The sequence below is a fragment of the Plectrocnemia conspersa genome, unplaced genomic scaffold (genome assembly GCF_051122295.1).
Source record: "Plectrocnemia conspersa isolate PC_06_02 unplaced genomic scaffold, ASM5112229v1 ptg000001l, whole genome shotgun sequence".
Lineage (NCBI taxonomy): Eukaryota > Metazoa > Arthropoda > Insecta > Trichoptera > Polycentropodidae > Plectrocnemia > Plectrocnemia conspersa.
Genome location: NW_028277165.1, coordinates 6,628,436 through 6,648,237, shown reverse-complemented (window position 1 = coordinate 6,648,237; position 19,802 = coordinate 6,628,436). Strand labels below are relative to the sequence as shown.

General features: G+C 27.8%; 1 protein-coding gene across 2 annotated transcripts in view; it reads right to left on the bottom strand.

The window, feature by feature from the left end:
* Positions 1–19,802, bottom strand: part of alpha-Catr (alpha-catenin related) — a 185,717-nt gene that overhangs the window by 164,770 nt on the left and 1,145 nt on the right. The gene's annotated exons all lie outside the window — the stretch shown is intronic.

Here is a 19,802-nt window from a genome sequence, read left to right as displayed (position 1 = left end):
AAAGATGCTGTTTTATGAACAAAATATTTTTCTTATCAAATGATTTTTAATATCTTGCTTATTGGGAATTAAATTTAAAATCGATTTCAACCCACATAATTTATTAGGATTGTAATGTGAAGAAACTCCATAAATTAGGCATATATACGAGTATCTAAATAGTGACCCAAATAAAAGTCGGCTCTCGATATCGTTCGCCCTGAATCTAAACTTGCCGACAGCTGTTTTGCGATATGCGCTAATAATCTCGTGCTTTGCGCTCGAAGTTAGTGTAACTCAAAAGCAATATTTTTTTATTTATAGCAATTATATCAATAAAATGAATACGTGCCTTTATAAAATATGAACCATAAACATATAAAACAAATCAATTATGTTGAAAAGAAAGTTCTCTGATTTTACACTACTTTTGCAAAATAATTAAATGCTAATTTTAAATATGTCCTTCAATGTTTTTCTTTAATACATTTTCTTTGTATATAATTTCTCTGTTTAGTTCCTCTGCCAAATCGTTAGTTATGGGATAAGTGGCTTGACTTTTTATTACTTTTAGTTTGACCGTCATTAATATTTTAACAAATAGCGATTTTTCTGGAAAAATTTGAATCAATGTCGGTGTTTCGTTTAATTTATATTCTAAAATATAGATATTGCTTAATAGAGTATTATAAAAATTAAGCATACAACATTAAATATAGATTAACATTTAAATTAGTATAAGGGAGCTATTTTTGTACTTCAAAAATAGAAAAAAAGGAAATGAGTCCTGAATCTAACGATGTGTTAGCAAAAACTCGCGAATAAAGAATTAGTCAAGCACACTAAATAATTTTGCTTTCAATAATAGTAAAAACATACAATGTTAGTACTATTATTATAATAAATACATATATGATGTTATATTATATTACAATAGCTAGATAATTAGTACAATACTAAGTTAAAATAATAATATAACCGAATATTGATTCGAGACAAAACCATATTCATGTTAAAAATATTTTAAAATGATCTGGTATTTAAAGTTGAAAAAAAATACATTAAATATGATTAAACATAATGTCAATCAGTAAAAATACATCATTAATCTACATACAATAATAATAATACAATAGATAGTTTACACGATAGTAGAAAAAAATTGAAGAGATTGTCAATTTGATGTGAAAATCGTGAAATGTTTTTAGAAGACATATTAACTATAGTTTGTGAATTAAAAATATTATAAAAGATAAATTACATTATTTAGTAAATAATTAAAAAAACTACAAATATTATAAAGATCATATGATAGCCTAAATACTACAATACGTTCTTTTAAGTAACATTTTTGCATAATTTTTGTGGGTTAAAAAAATGTAAACATAAACAATTATATAATTCAGTAAATAAATCACTAAAAGCCTTACAAATTTGATAAAAATATATATAAAGAATATGTAATGCGTTAATTTAATATTCAACTTGATGTAAGATTGAAAAACTTGAATCAGTATCTTAAGAAAAAATACAAAAAATCAAATAAAGAAAGACACTATTGATAAATAAGATGTAAACATAAGTAAAAATTCATAAAAAATTGGAAAACTATAATGTGCAACAATAATGCATATTCCTAATGAATCAGCTAAAACGGATTTAAGCAAAATAAAGAATATTGTTGAATAAAAATAAATTGATCAGTTGGAAAAGTATGCTAATAAAAATTAGAATTATTTATTAATAAAAAAATATTAAATATTGTATATTTCTTATAAGCTAGTAAGTATTGTGTTATATTGGTATTTAGGTAGTAGAAAAGTGATAATTTACCAGCACAAATAATGTATAAGATTAGGTGAATTAATATTATATATTAGTGCTCACAGAATCCGCAAAAATAATAATTCAGCTGGTTTTCTTAGTGGAATAAAAAAACACTTTTGTGCACTCTAAATGGTTTCGAGACTCGCTTAATAAATATTATTTTAGTAATCGATCATTTTATATAATATATATTATATAAAATAAAAATTTTCTATATATATTATATATATAAATTTGTCCATCTAAATCATCAATTAATTAAAACATAAAATTCAATATCACCGTGAAATATATATCCATTTAGGATAAAATTTATTGCAAGCGCTCCGCCACCCCATTTGGCGAAAATTCAAAATCTGGCATCCTGCAAAAATAATTTATCATACACATACACACAAGGTGTACTATTTCTGTGTCACCACACCACACAGTTGACCGCAAAGGGTTTGAATAATTTGAAACGTTAAAACGTTTCGCCCATTGATACGCACGCTTTTGTCCAAAGTCTCCTCTATTACGTTGTCTACGTAAAGCCCTTAAGCCAAGCCCGTAGCTTTGTACCCTTTGACTGTAATTAATATTACATTACACTCTGCATGCCAAAGTCAACAACAATAATCCTGTGAAATATCTTCTTGCTTGTGGTTGTACTACAGATGGGATTAATGTCTCTGGATAACGACTGTCCGGGGAGAGTCAAGGGAAAAATAAAACAAAATGTTAGGGGTGAAAAAAAAACGTATAAAACACACACGCGTATATATATCTCTCTCACTTGATGGGGGAGAACTAATTTAAAGTTTAAGTCCGCTCGACCAATACAAGTTTTGGAATTAGGCCGAAGTAAATTGGTTGCTCGGCAAAAACGTTCTAAGAGGAACGGTATTTTTATAAATAAAATATAAGCTTAAGCTTTAGGCTGCAATATAGAGGTTTAAAAAAGCATGAATATAAAACTTTAGTAGTATAATATGTTTCAAATAAAAATATCCTTGCTACATATAATATATTTATTATAATTACTTATACGCAAGACAATCCCTATTTCTTAGGCATTCGAGGAGTCGACCTAAAATTTGTTTGTCAATTTTTCTCTTTATTTATTTATGCTAATATCGGAGATTCAGCTTTTCGAAACCGTTAAACGAAATATGTATATTTTAGGGATGTTGGGCTTATCTGTTCGTAGTTCAGTGATCACATGTCATTAAATATGAATGGCGAACATCTTGCGAAGAAAGCTTTTTCCACCCTTTAATATACGACTCATATTCAGTCAGGATCAGACGTCTCGATCATTTCTGTGTGACGCCATTCAAAATTTTATGCCCGGAGCCATTAGTTTCGATACGATGGAGAAAAAACATAATAATGGAAAATGATACGGTAGAGTAGTGAAACAATGTCAGAATGTATATTGATGTATACTAAAAAAATATTGTTTTAGTGCCATAAAATATGTATTTTATATATTCTGAATATATCAGTTATGTAATATAAAATATTAATAAAATTGCAATACTGTTTTTGAAATAAAAAGCTTATAGCATTAAAAAAATCGCGGAATCGCGTGTTTTATGTTACGCTAATAGGTAAACAACGAATAAGCTATTCTTTATTTCAAGACTGAAATAATTACATTAATATGTATATCATAAGTTATTCATAACGATAAGGACAATATTCTAAATATAAACTGTAAGAATTTCAGTGAAAATTGCCTGCAATTATGGGTTGAAGTAATTATTTCAGTTAACTGTTCAAGGCAAATATAAACGTATTTTTAGATTTTTAGTCTAAAATATTAATTTTATTATACGTATGTAAATTTCCTGTTAAGTTACTTATACTTATATTTATTAATTTGATTTATTTTTAAATATATATGCAGGATTCAAGACATATAGATATTTGTATATTTATTTATATTATATATAGTATAAGTAATAAAATATTAAAATAAATATTTAGTAATAAAAATGTCTCTAGATATTTGATTTATTAAATTATCAAGAATCAGATAACTCAATACTCACGAAAATGTAAAAATTATAAGCGTGTTTTATTTAAAAAAAATAGATTTAAATAATACACAAAATCAAAGCGCTTGAGCGTGTTCTGGGGCAAAAACTAGAAGATAATGTATCTCAATACCATGTAGAATTGTTAATGAATCTATTTTGACTTCAAATTTTTTAACTTAGATATTTATATGTAAAATACGTCTAATACTTAAAATACGAATTTTGGTTTAAGTTTTTTTTTGTATGGATACTATAATCATGAACATGTCATTGTTTTGAATGCTAAGTTTAATATGCTAAGTAAAAATATGTCATAAGTTTTGATTCATTTTTTGCAGTTTTTAAGCCATCAGTAATTATTACGGTCTGTTTTTTTATTTGCTTCTACATAAAACTTATCCATAAGATTAGCAAAAATAGAAAAATCTAATAAATATATATATAAATATCATATTCTTCAATTTTATTATTTTAAAAAATCGAACTTTTTGATATAAAATATGGGTTAAGATAATTAAAACAATATCTAACATTCGATCTAAACTATATTACAAAAGTTAGTGAAAAGGGTAAATTTAAACTTTTACAGTTAGTTATATTCATCCATGAGAATATCTAAAATATAATAAATATAAATATGTATATGCAGTGGCGTAGCTATGGGGGGCGGAGGGGGCGGGCCGCCCCGGGCAGCACTTGCTTGGGGGTGGCATATTCGCGATGGGTGTGGTTTTTAACCCTGATTGCACTAAAACATATATAAATCGACGAACAACAAGAGCTTAACATTAACTAATTTATTATTTTAAGAAATACCAATTTTTTTCCCTGAAAAAAATGTATTAGGGGGGGGGGGCAATTTTAATGATCGCCCTGGGCGGCACATACCTTAGCTACGCCACTGTGTATATATCATAGTCTATAACTTTACGATTAAAAAACTCGAACCTTCTGATATAAAATATGGGTTTAGATATGGATTTTGTTGGGTGAAATTGCATTCTTATATAAAAAACGAGTTTTAAAATAAGGTTTATAAAAAAATTTGATTAAATTATAATTTAAATTATAGCAGTTATTATGTCATTAAAAACTTATACATATAAATATAGAAGTGACTATTGGCATCTACTGTAGGTACGAATTATTATCTATTTGCATCTTGTGTTTAAGCCCAAATTTAACCTAAACAAATTAAACTAATGGAAGTTTACAAATTATTTTTAAAACTATTATTATTAAGTAAGGTTTGAGTTTCAACAGCAAACGTTTTATACTTACAGTAGATGCAAATAGCTAATAATTCATACATATTGCAAATATCGATATCCTACAAGTTATTGAGTAATAATTTACATAACAAGTACATTCTATAAAATCAATATTTTATATTCTAACATATCTATAACATATAATATATATATATATATATATATATATATATATATATATATATATATATATATATATATATATAACATATAGATATATATATAAAAAAATATTGCTTCTTGTTTTATTTATTCAGCGAATCTTTGACAAAGACTTAAATAATAATATAATCATTTTTAAGTCATAATTATTACGTTCTTAATTTTTTGAAAGCAGGAAAATGTGCAAGAAAGTTAAAACTAATGTTTACTATTCATAATTAATAAAACTTGGAGTGTTAGTCAGAAGTTACTTTTTTTTACCTGCTCTGAATGCAGCTGTTAATTCAAAGGACTTAAACCACAATTTATTTTGAAAATTGCAGCTTTTGTAAACTATTTTAAAAGATTTGTATGAATTTATTTTTAGCATAAAATATCAAAATAAAATCAGAATTTTAGAGAAAGTTTTCATTAAACTTTTAACTGTATCTTAAAGTTGAGATTTTGACTCTATAGTTATTGGTGTAATATAATAAATTACACATTTGACTTTGTTTTTAAAGCTATGGTTACTTATATTTATTATAATTTACAGTGCAACTAGTTATTTAGAAGTGTTCGATTTATTTTTATTGTCCGGAATAAAAACCACGGGAAATACGTTTTTTCGTTTGGACAATTTTCGAACATTTTTTTAATTTTAAGCATATGACACTACGTTTATAGACTAAATAAAAATACCGTTAAATATTTTTTAATTTAAGATTAATCATAAATACTTTAAAATATTTGTTATTATATAAAACTATTCGAATATCAAATAGTAAACTATAAAATATTCGTATATCTAATATTATATAAAGTTAGTCTGAATCATTTATAAATATCCACACATATAATTATAAGTCTTTAACAATTTAAAGCATTCAGTGTATCAAAATTAAAATCAATATAAATTTAATTTTAATTATAGCTGTTCCCAAAAAGATTTTAAACTATTTTATACGGACTTAAAAATAAACATTATTCGTATTAATATTAAAAAGATAAAAAATAAATACCAGGCATTGAGAAATTTCACAGCTGCACGAAATACTTCGGAAGCACGAGTATTGTTTTTAAATTCAGTAATAACAAATGTTGTTTTTTAATATTTTGTTTATCGGCCATCAGTTTATATGCCTAGTTCTGTTATATATAACATATAGATTAGAATAAAAATATTTTAGCAATACAATAAATGGCACCATTAAGCTTTAGCTAATGTATCAGTGCATCGAAGTAAAACAAAGACTACCTGCGCTGTTGTAATATACGAAGACTTGAATAAAACACAACTGTGAGTATTTATATATTTAGATATTTCTAATTTTAATTTACTACTTATATGAACGAATTTTAATAACGATTATTTTAAAAACAGACGAATTTATTTTATATTCGAATTGAAGTCTTGAAATCGACCATACATTGGTTTTTCACATTATAAGTATTACAAATAATTATTTATAATGCGTTTTTCTATATATTATATAATATGAGCCATTTAATCGTTTCAAATTAATTGAAATTAAATAAATTTGTTTATAAAAATATTTTTATACTACATAAAAATATATTTATCATCATTCTTAGCATTTTTTTAGTATTGAATTTATCGATTAACTTTAAAATAGTAGTATATTTTATTTAAACGTTAAATGAGAATTTTTTCAAAGCTGACTTAAAATTAAATATACTTTAAATTTGTCAGTAAAATAAAATTTATATTATAAAAAAATTGCAATTTTCCAATCATTCAGATATATATCTTTTGCTAAAAAACAGTAGTAAATTCATTATATTTCAACATTTTTTGATGTCCATAGGCTTAATATTTGTATTTAGATATAATAATCTTTTTTCGTTTAATTTTTAAGGATCTTTTAGAACATAAAGTATTTTTTATATCCTAAAGATGCTTTATATTACATTTTATAAAATGCGAGTTTTCTTTAGTATTTTATTTTCTTGTTGTACCTTCAAGTGCTGAAGCCTCAAAAATAGGATCAAGGATCAGAATGAGGTACAATGTAACCCCATTCAATTTTAAATATTGATGAATTATTAATTTACTTGCGAATATTTAAATATCTGCTAGATATTATTATTAATTGATGGTCTAAATTTACCTCGCTTAACCCTTTGAACGCCGAAATCGACTAAAGTCGCCTAATTGATTTTTTTATCTCTACGCAAAAATCAGTAAAAAACTGCTTTTCAAGAAAAAAACTTTTTTTGTGAATAAACATAAAATACCATTTAAAATAAATAAAAATCAGAACATTTAAGCACAGAGATTAAGCAAATCTAAGAAATTCTAATTTGTAATGAACAATCAGAATTAAAATTATGGTTTTGTCTTGACTTATGAGTTTAATTCATTCCGTGACGAAGCTCGTAACTCAAATTACTCGTATGTCAAATCATTATTCACTATTGAAATGCCATTATTTCATTTCAACGGATTAATGGCAATTGAGGTGGTGATTTTTTTTGCTCGTATATCGAGTCGAATTTAAAAAAATCGTATCTTGTGAATACTCGTAAATCGAGGTTTCTCTGTATATAGTAATTATTAATTTTCATCTCCCAGACACGATATAAATTAAACTTCTACACAATACTTATCCGTAAGATTAGCAAAAATAGAAAATCTAATAAATATAAATATGTATCATACTCTTAAATTTTATTATTTTGAAAAATTGGAACTTTCTGATATAAAATATGGGTTTAGTTAATTAAAACAATATCTACCATCCAATCTAAACTAAATTACAATAGTTAGTGAAAAGTGTAGATTTAAAATTTAAAAAAACACTAGGTCCATTTTTTATTTATTTAAAATCTGACAATTTCCAATGCACCATTCCGGTAATTATACAAACAAATTTAATTACCATTTCTCATATATATATATACATACATATACAATACATCAATATTTGCTTTAAGGTATGTTTGAAGGCCGCGATAGCAGCAAGTCTTTTGATTTGCCATCTTTCCAAACCAAAGTAAAAATAATAAATATTTTCATTTATTTTTTATTTATGAGTTTATATTGTGGTTGATATCATTTTATATTGAGAAAAGATTGTTTATTTTGTAAAAATTCGAAATATTTTTAATTTCTCGCAATATATATTTTAATTTTTATTAGACTTTACTGTAATTTATAATGAAATTCCTGTAATAAAACTCACGTAAGCACTGTTTCGTCAGCGAATATAGATTTTTGTGTTTTTTATTTAATTTTAAGATAGCATTAGTATATATTTAGAAAATTTCTCTGAATAACTAATATATATCTATGATATTTTAACGTATCGTTATTGAATGAATTACGATAATTCCTACTTTTTATTTTTTTTTATTTATTTTATATATAGTATAAAAAAACCCATCATGCATACAATATCTAATTATTTTCTCACAATTACCGTTAAAATAACTATATTAAATTAGTAAAAATATTCTCCATAAAACTATTGAGTGATTTTCGCGAAAAAATATTGCTAATGTGCATATTTCGCGTATCACTAGTGCTACATTTTCATGTTTTTCTTATGTGAGTAATATTGGGTCAATTCATATGATATATGTTTATATCCTTTTTTGGTTTGAGTTCGCTATCTTAGAAAGTTCGCAAGGACTATTCAGTTAGTATACAACTACAAATCAAATAAAATTTTGAACACGTGGTCTTCAAAAGAGTACCACGCGGTGTCCAAATGACGTTTATCAGTACCTGGCCCCCGCGCCAATAGTCAGCAACATCAGCCATGGCTGAGGCGGACGTGGAGGCGCTATCTCACGCCAGCGACGACCCTCGTCGTCCGGACACGTCCGAAGACGGACGGCGAGGCGCGGGCGTCTGCTGCTGCTGCTGCTGCTGTTGCTGCTGCTGCTGCTGCTGCTGCTGTGGCATCGCACCGACTCGCGTGGCGGTGGGCCGACATAAACACGCGTTCACACAACAACACCGGCCGCTCGCGGGATTGCTACTGATGGTATTCTCATCCAACGGAAAACGCATTCTATTTGGACGAAATTCTATCTAATTCAATTCAAAACTTTTCATATACAGTGTATGTATGAATGTGTGTATGTGTGTTTGTGAGTTTGTATGTATGTGTGGAGATGTACGTGAGTGGATATGCGGTGGATGTTATCGATTCGGTGTGTGCCGAGCGGCCGGCTCTGCCGGGGGCTCGCGGAAGACTCGCCCGGCGAGCGTGGAGGCGGCACGCCAGAACGATCGATAGACGGGGGCCCCTGCACCAGGGGGGCGCAACCCCGTGTTACAATTTTCCTCTAAGTGATGCTGACAGATATTCGTAAAAAACTGATTCAATATTGACTGCACTTAACTCACTGAAACTTAAGATATCTCTGATATAACATATTAGTTTCGTTAATTCAAACAAAGTCTGTATCTAATTCAATCTTAATCAATAACTATATTAATCTCTGAATTTCCGATGTTTCTTAATAAAAAAAATGTTTTATGATTCTTCTTCTTAATATGCCGCCTCTTTTTTTCAAGTGGTAGGTGACATACTGTAGTAGTTATACAGTAATATTCTTAGAGAACGGAAAAATAATGATATACAATGTATTTTAGGATACATACTGTGAAGTTACATTTGATTCACAATACCAAAAAAAAACATTTTCTAGAAATATTTTTATTATTATATTAAGAATTATTCTAAAAAGAGAGATACATTTATAAAATTTCATGACATTGTATTAATTGATTATTTGAAATGCTTGTATTTTTGATTGAAATACGAGGTACCACAGCACACCTGTGTATCACATTGATAATTGGGAATCTTAGTAGCATGAAATATTTTATTTATAATTAAAGTTTTTAACCTTAAGGAGTATGACTTCGCAGCCAGTAAGACGCCGCAAACTGTTTTATTATATAATATAATGCAAAAATTGTAGGCGATTCTTATTACTCCCCGAGTGGTGGTGGAAAATCTGGTGGAGGGATGATGTTCAATGGACGGTCTTCTGAGGAGTTGTGGCCACCGTCTACCTTCTGCTCATTGGAGACCAGTCTTATGTATCAAGGGTTGCAAATCTCGATGACGAATCATAATCATGCAGCGATCATTGAGCCAATTATTGTACTTAACGAAATATGTCCACGCGTCTAAGTGACATTTGCTTGATGGACATATTTGGCGGTCGAATTGTGCAACGGGTTAAATCTGGTTAACGGTGTTTTATGTCCGTGGCCGTTGCAATAATTACGACGTGTTATTTATGTGTTACATGGACGTAACGAGGGATATTGTGTGGTCCGTTTAATTACTCTTTTATCACGTTCATCCTTATTATTGTCATCGTTACGGTGATTAAGTGCGCGAGTTTCAAGAAGAACCCCCACATAAGAAGAAATGTAAAAAAAAACATTTCGTTAAGGTACTGATTGGCATCATCATGAAGTCCAGTTCTTCGCCTTGGATCACGCTCACGTTTTTATTCATCTATATCAAATCATGATTATGTTCATATAATATTATTGTTTTTCACCCTTAGGTTTATATATTGTAAATTGTTTTATGTGCTTTAAATGTGAAGTTGTGTATTTATTTTGTGCATACGCGCAGAAATCTTTTTTTACCGTGTGGTCATTTTACTGTATTACACCAAGCTTCAAAGATATCCAAGTTGGTGTGTATAATTGTACACTTATTTAAGAAAAGGGTCTTTCGCTTATATTTAAATGTAAATAATGTTTTATTAATTTAATCAGGCATAGGTAATTAATTTGCATATTGCGAATCATTTTTTGAATAAGCGAAAAAATGTATTTTTGAGGACTCAAACCCAAAATGTAGTATTGTTGGAATCATAAAAAAAATTCTTTGATATAGTTTTAATAATTTTAAATAGTAAAAATAATTTTAATTACTTAAGATTAATTTAGTGAAATAGTGAAGTAAAATAAATAATAAGAGGTAAAAATATAAATCACAATAAAAACAACATTTTTAAATAGTTTAATTAAAAAATATAAAACAACATGGCAAAATTAAAAACTTTTAAGAAACACTTTAACTAAACACAAATATGTATTATTATAATACTAAAATAAAAAAGAGTGAATTTTTCTTACTAAATATTTCCACACGGTAAAAAAAATCGCACAGTTATATGTACACGGTAAAGTAATCGTGAATCATTTTTATACTTATATATATTATTTTCTATGAACTGAACTTGCTTATTTTAAGTTTTTATAGCAAATATGTACGACCTAACTCGATTTTAATAAATCATGTGAGATTAGGAAAATTTATAAAAACCTAATCTGTAATAATCGATTATAATTAAAATTAAAAAAATAATAATTCCGATCTCTCAGATACAATATAAATTATAAAACATAGTTTTATAATTTATTAATTAATTAATTAATTTTTAACTGCTGGTAAATCTTTTACAGTCTTATTGTATTGACGATCTTCTGAAGGACGTAATGTGTAGCCTGCCCCTTTAAATGCGCCTTTTCTGCAGCTGTAGAGACTGCAGTCTCTGAGGGTGATTTTCCCAAAGATTATTATGTCTGTAGTGGTTCTGACTAAGCAAGGGCAAAGCTCTGGCGTCGGTGCTTTATGTGAAGCATAGACCCGGAGTCTTAGTTACGCCCTTCATAAAAATGGCATGGTCCGGCTGTGGCTCGAATCCGTTATCTGGCAAAAAGAAATGTGCCTTTGAAGCCAAAATTTTGTAAATTGAGATAACTTTAAAATTTTCTTCGATGAGTCACCCTTTTTTATTGGAAGCAGTTTCTCATTGCACATGATCGCTACAATTTTTTTTTCAGTGAGAAATAAAATCTTAAACTTTTTAATTTAATTTTGTTGCAATACATTCATAGTATTTTAAATTATAATTTATCACTTAATAGTCAACGAGGAATTAATTTAAGACAATTCATATTGTTGTATTAACGTTAACCATTTAAGCTACGTTTTTCACTTGAAATTAAAAATAGACGAAACATACCTTAAATATGTTGATTGTTTAGATTTTAGAGTAAACAATTCTAAGAAAAATATTTAATTAATGTATATACCAATTCAATATATAATGACACAAATGGTTTGATGTATTTATTCTATAGATACTTTGTCATCTAGCCAATAACACACATTCATAAAATTAACACTGACTAAACTAAATTGGTATTTTCTTGAATCAACCCATTATATTATAATTAGTTGAACAAATTCAAGTCTCTAGATAAATTGCTTTGAAGTTCTTTAACCTTTTGATTGCGAAAATTTGCTATAATTTGCTAATAATCGGACATATATAATATTTAATGGACTTTATTGTATTTGCTTAAAAAAATAATAACATATTTTTAATTGCGTAATACATCGATATTTAGATAGTAGTTTCAAACGTTTCGGTAAGCAAAGTGTTATGTACTGGAAATATGATGGGAAACTATACTCATGTTTTTTATTAACTTCCAATGTATTAGATGGATATTGAATTTGTATTAGATAAATAATATTAATACGAACTCTGTTGAGTCTGCCTCTAATAATAATACAATACAACTAACTGATAAATCATAAACTAGAACATTTATTTGGATATCAAGTAACGTATTATTATTACAATAAAATATTAAAAGAAGCAAAATACTCAATGGACATAGATAGCAAAAGCTATTGACCCAAATCAAAAATATCTGGAAAGACTGAAGTCAACTTTGAAGACTAAAATACATTTATATAAGCATTGATGTTGTTGGAATCAATATCAAATTTATCTAGATGGTTTATATATTACATAATTAAAATAATCAAAGTAGATGGTTAAATTATTGTTTCTAATGAGTTCTATTGTATATTTCATATAAAATAAACACATGGAGCAATTAATTCCCTTGACCCTAATCTAACAATGCATAATATGTATAAGATATTAATACACAAAATATACAACAATTAGCAACCATATAAATTATATTGCGACATTTAACACATATTTGGATGCGGGCCAAACGCGGCCTAGGTGTTCCGCGAGAAAGCTCAACATCCGCTAGGGACCTTGCCCAGATGGACAGATGGAGTATCCACTAGGGCCACAACATAGCTATTTTCGAAACGGTGATTTGCGCCATTTTAAAAATAGAAACTGAAACATATTTGCGCGTTCGGGTTGAGCGCCCCTGCCCTGGGCCCGGTGCTAGCGTACCCAGGCCGAGCCGCCAGTTCTTCAGCAGGTTTCATGGGTTTTGCTCGCATTTCACCGCTTTTGAGGTGAGATACGATCTCTCGGCAATAGCGCACATCTGTTGAAGGGTCGAATGGACTTCAAACGGGCCCTAAAGCTTCCCCGGCGAGACGAAGGGCCCATTCGGGCCTCAAACGTAAGACCACGTGGGTTTCAGTCAGTGAGTGAATCAAGGTCGAGTTTCGCTTTTTTTCACTGACTGGAAAATCAAGTTCTGTTTAACGTTAAAATCGTATTATATAATAACATATTTCACTTAAATGAAATATCATATAAGATTCTTAAAAAAATGTATATTTGCACAATCATTATATATAAGAAGTTTCACATACAAACTAGATTAGAAATCAACAGAAAGAATTTTCAATGTGACAGTTATAACAACATGTTTTTGTATATATTTATTAATTTATAACACATTGAAAAATCAAGAGTAAAAAAATATTGTTGTGTTTTTATAAAACAGGCTGTATAAAATCTGTCAAATCGATTGTGACACGTGAGAATTATCTTGTAGTATTTTAAAAATTATTAAAATATATAGAATTTAATAATTTTTATAGGCCCATAAGGAATTAAATATTTTTATATGTGTTCGAAGGGGCAAAGAAAAAAACATGATAAATAATATACAAAATTACCTTTTCATTTAATATTTTTTTTAATATGAGGATGATGATGCAACTAATAACAAAAAAACATATGTATATGTATTTTTTTAGGTACATTTTATATCATTTCTTAAAAAAACGTACATTAAAATTTATATATGATAGTAGACAATAACATATTTTTACTAAAAAATAGTCAACATGTTTTTTATTATTTTATATTAGTATATACATCTGTCATGCATTCTATTAACTGCATTTGACTATATACTAGATTTTTGTAGTATAATATTTAAATGCAAAATGACGATAAGCTTTAAAAAAACCTGCCTTTGATATCGATCAAAATGATAATTATAATAGCCATTAATTCTGATCTTTCAGACGCAATATTAATTGCTAAAATAATCATTAACTCGCACCACTGATCTATTAAGCTGATTTTTCTATTTAAAAAAATATCAGCATACTGTCACATTTTATAAAATCCAACAATATTATTTTCCTTCGTTACGAAGCTCATGCTTGATACAAATGTATTTGAATTTATATCTAAAAACAAAAAAATATAAAATTAATCAAATCTTAATTAGAACCAAAAGAAATATATTTATTAAGAAAATATTATTACATAATATTAAACCTAATTACAAAATATATATTGGCCATTAAAATTAATACTCATATTGCACATAATAAATCTAAAGATTTTTATTATTGTATTAAATAAAAATGATTAATTTGCACCTCAATAAATAAAAATTCTGCTTTTAAATTTTCCGTCTCGAAGTTTTTGATGGTACTCGTGAAAATCAGGGAAATTTTTCCCTAAGTGGATTAGTCTATTGAACGAAAAGGCGAAGAAAATGTCTGGGGCTTCATCTCGTTAAGGACTCGCGACTTTTGTTACGAATGCGGATCCGCAATTCAGGTCGGCACGTTTGTGTTGAAGATGTGCGAAAAAATAGCCTACTTTACTTATGCATGTAAATAATGGATGACGTAACGTAAATAAACATCGATAGATGTAAGATTATACTATTTTTAGGTTCATATTATATATTTTTTCACCACCCACCTAGCAATATATATATTTTTTTAGAATACTTTAAAACCAAATTTCATTGAATTCTAAAATATACCACGTAAATATTTTTACAATGATTAGTTTTTAAAATAATATTAAATAAATAGCTCGGGACTTTCGGCTGTGAGCTTTAGAGTGCTCGCGATCGCGTCCATAATTCTTGCCATGATTTCAGCGCTTGAGAACGCTACTCTTGTACGAGTCAACCCGTTTCTTAACAAGCGTAGAATTATTTCCAAGTTAATTTAAAAATATTTTTGTTTCTTTTATTATTTTTATTGAATCTTATTAGTATTTAAAAATAATATGAAACAAATAGTTCGGCGACTTACGGCTGCGAGTTGAGTGCCCTAGAGAATCGCGATCACGTCCCTTATACCGGTACGCGACAATTGGGCGACGGACAAATGGGCGATTCCGGTCAATTGGGCGACGGTCAATTGGGCGATGGTTATTTGGGCGACGGTCATATGGGCGACAGAAATTTAAAAAAACTTGCACGCTTTGCTTTATTTTGAATATAAATAAAATATACATTAAAACGAAAATGTATATTAAATGAAAAACAATTTTATTTTCAAATTATTAACTCATATTATAATTATATGCAATACCATGTAAATATTCTATGATATTTTTTCTATTGTATCTCAAAACTTTTATAAAAATTCTTTGGTCTATTCTTTTCATAAAGATATCCATTCCAAAAATATTTTTCCTTGTCTTTTTGACTTAATATGTCTGAATTATCCATTTATAAAGAATATAAACTGTGGTAACTCAAATTAGTCGCTCTCAACAATAATCTATAAAAAACCATTATCTATAAATAACACATATAATATGACCCACATGTGAATATAAAGATACATACTTATTTTCTTGCTGTACTGAATTTTTTTACCAAAAACACAATGAAACTGTGACAAAGTGTTTTAAAACCACGACAAAAATAATTTTCAAAGACGCAACGAAACTTTTTTCGAATGTTTTCAGTCAAAATTCAAAAGTATACTGAGCGCTAGTTAAGGGTTTTTATATTTATATATAACTACCCTATCTAATTTTAAATAGATAACTGTAAAATATGCGATTTTTGTGAAATCCCAAAGTTTATTCTCACATTAATTTCCAAGGCTCAAAACATAAAAAAAATCGCGGAAAGGGCAAAATCCACGATAAACATTTATCAGCGCTAGTTCTAGCTTATTATATTTATATATAACCACTCTATCCAGTTTAAAATAGATAACGGTAAAATATGCGATTTTTGGAAATTCCAAAAGATTGTTCTCACAGTAATTTATAAGTCTCAAAACATAAAAAAATATCGTAAAGGGTAAAATCCACGATAAACACTTATCAGCGCTAGTTCTGTGTTATTATATTTTTATATACCTATCCTATCTAATTTAAAATAGATAACTGTAAAATATGCGATTTTTGGAAATTCCAAAAGCTTGTTCTCACAGTAGTTTCCAAGGCTCAAAACATAAAAAAAAATCGCGTAAGGGCCCACTAAGAACATTTATCAGGTAGGTATTTATAATAAAATTACCGACTTAAGCCGTGTGCTTTAAGTGTTTTATGATATCGGGTAACTCTCTTAAATTCTTGAATGAAAAAAATCAAACTGTTTAAGTGATATTTTATGATTAAATAAGCACAAATGATAAGTAAATATATACATACTATATCTTATGTAGGTATATTATATTTTGTTTAGACCGAATAATGTTTTCATTTTTTAATTCTATTATAAAAAATATTACTTATATTTTCGTATGTACGTATATGTATATATATATTTTAATATGTATTAAATTATGTAAATTATTTAATTAATTATAGGATCATGATTTGCTACACATTTATTTGTAATGCATTATTATTGTATCGCCCAAAAGACCGTCGCCCAAAAGGCCATCGCCCATTTGTCCGTCGCCCATTTTGAATCGCCCATTTGACCGTCGCCCAATCGCCGTCGCCCAATTGACCGTGTCCCCCCTTATACTTACCATGACGTCAGCGCTCGAGGACGCTCTTTTTGCACGAGTCATCCCGCTTCTTTCGCCAAAAACATGTTTTTGGCGATAGCCATGAAGATCTGTTTTATACGGCTCATTTATTTTAGGTATGCACAATATTTTTTTTTATTATATTCAATTGTTTATTTATTATTTGTATAGCAACCATCATAACGCATTTTGAAAACCTGTCAAGGTTTGTAATAAAAAAATAAAATAAAATATTCTACAATATTTTTTCACAGCTACTAAAAACATAATATTCAACATGTGTTTTAAGTACAGTTGCGAAAATTGCGGTTATGTTATCCCATGGGATGATATTACGCACACGTATTCAAGGAAGCGCAACAGTTTGCCTTTTCGTAAAACATTCTACTTCAACAAATATAAAAAAAAATTATGTTTATAAATAAAAAGCAACCCCACACTTAAAAACTCCATCTGCTAAATTATATGGGAATATAAAGAACGTTTATTTTAATGTTTCTATTTTTTCTATTGTGTTAAAAATCAAAGACACAGAGACAATATTATATATATAACAAAATTATGAATTATTTATTTTAAGCATTTGACAAAAAATACAATTAATCTTGCTCAATGGTATTTTTAGAGAAAATGTAAGTACACATATTTATATGTATTGATCATCTATGATCAGAATTTTCACTGTTTAAAACTTTGGTTTGCGCAATAATCAGCGAATCTTGCTCAATTATAGAAACAAGCATTTGAACAATTTCTCATATGGTTGAGTTGAACATTTTTATTAAAAATCATAAACGATATTCATATGAAGGATATGCATAACATATTTTTTCATGTCTTAAACAAATCTTGTTCATTTTACAAGAAAACTTCAACTGAATCATTATATTATGTTTAAGATAGTAAAAAGCATTTAAATAATGTCTCAAATTGATAATTTTAACGTTTTTCATAAATATGTTAAGGATTTTTCTATAAAAGACATGCATAAAATAATTTAATATGTTCTAATTGTATTCTTGGAGTAAAATAAGATTTAATATAAAGAAAAAAATCATACCTAATTGTAATACAGATGGAATTTTAAAACATACGTGTAGCATAAACTTTACTTTCACATACTGGCTGTACATATTATTATCCGGTACTTATCAAACTTTCTTTAAAAATAATCAACCTTTTTGTTTCTTTCCATAAACATTTTTAAGAAACAAAATATTCAGTCCCATAGTTTGAAAATTGTGGCTCATGAGCCACATTCGGCTCGTATGAAAAAAATAATTTAAAATAAATAAATTATATTTAAATCCTATATCTACATATTAATGTATATATGATTTTTTGTTATTGCTGTTTTATGTGTTTATGACGTTTTATCATTATCTAAAGATATTATTTAACAAGTAAAGCTATTCATTTTTACTTGTATAAAATTATAAAAAATAACAATATTTATATGTATGTTGCAGTGAATGTGTATTTTTCAGTCAAGTTATATTTCCACTAGTATAAATATAATTATACAAACTGTTTCAGTGAAATCTTATCCAAAAACCTTTATACCGATAGATACATATTTCTTTTAGCAAAAGTATAATTTAACTGATAGCGCCAGTAAAATTATATGCTACTCTAAAATGTCTACGAAACTCAAATTGACAGTTGCGAAACGTCTATTTGCTGTTCAAACCCAAACCTAAAGTAATTAACTAAGCCCAACTTGAAACAATGAATGTTGTTTTTATTACTTATAACTTTCATTTGGTGATGTGTCACCCTACAAGTATTTTTTGAAACGAAATTTATTAATGTTGTTTACAACTATCAGTTTAAGATCTCCTTTTGCGTCGTGTTAACATACGGTTTGTAACTCTAACTATTCAAATATTAAAAACAAGGAAAACACATATTTGCAAGTTAAGAGTATATAAAAACATAGATTATTCATAATTTATGAATATGACAATACCGTTTGAGAAGGGTCGTTGGTAAATGAGCTCGAGACAGCTTAGCAGAATTATCTAGCTGCAAATTCTCTTAGCTAAACCTTTTATTGGTCCTAGGCTGCTCCTCTTCTGATAATAACCTTACGGTTAATCTGAGTCTTCGAAAATTAAAACTGTATTGTCTTTGGCGTTCGGTACAACCGTCTTTTATACGGTTTCTTGTCACGCATACATATGAGATAATTCGCCTCATATGTATCAAATCTCATACTATACAGGCTCAAAAGATTATACAGGGTGAGTGGCACATAATACTCGCTTTTTAACACGTTTAGAGCAGCATATTTTTTTTACTAGCATCTGTCAGATAAATTATATTTTTACTCCTAGTAATATGTATCTATCAATGAAAATGTATTCTGATATAATTTCACTGAAATGCCAGTAAAAATATATTTTTAATAAAAATACACATTCATTGTAACATATATAATAAAATACGTATGTGAGAATAAAAACAATCTTTCTATCAATGAAAATACACATTCATTGTAACATATTTAATATAATACGTATTTGCGAATATCAAAAGTTAGGTTTGGGTTTGAACAGAAAATGAAC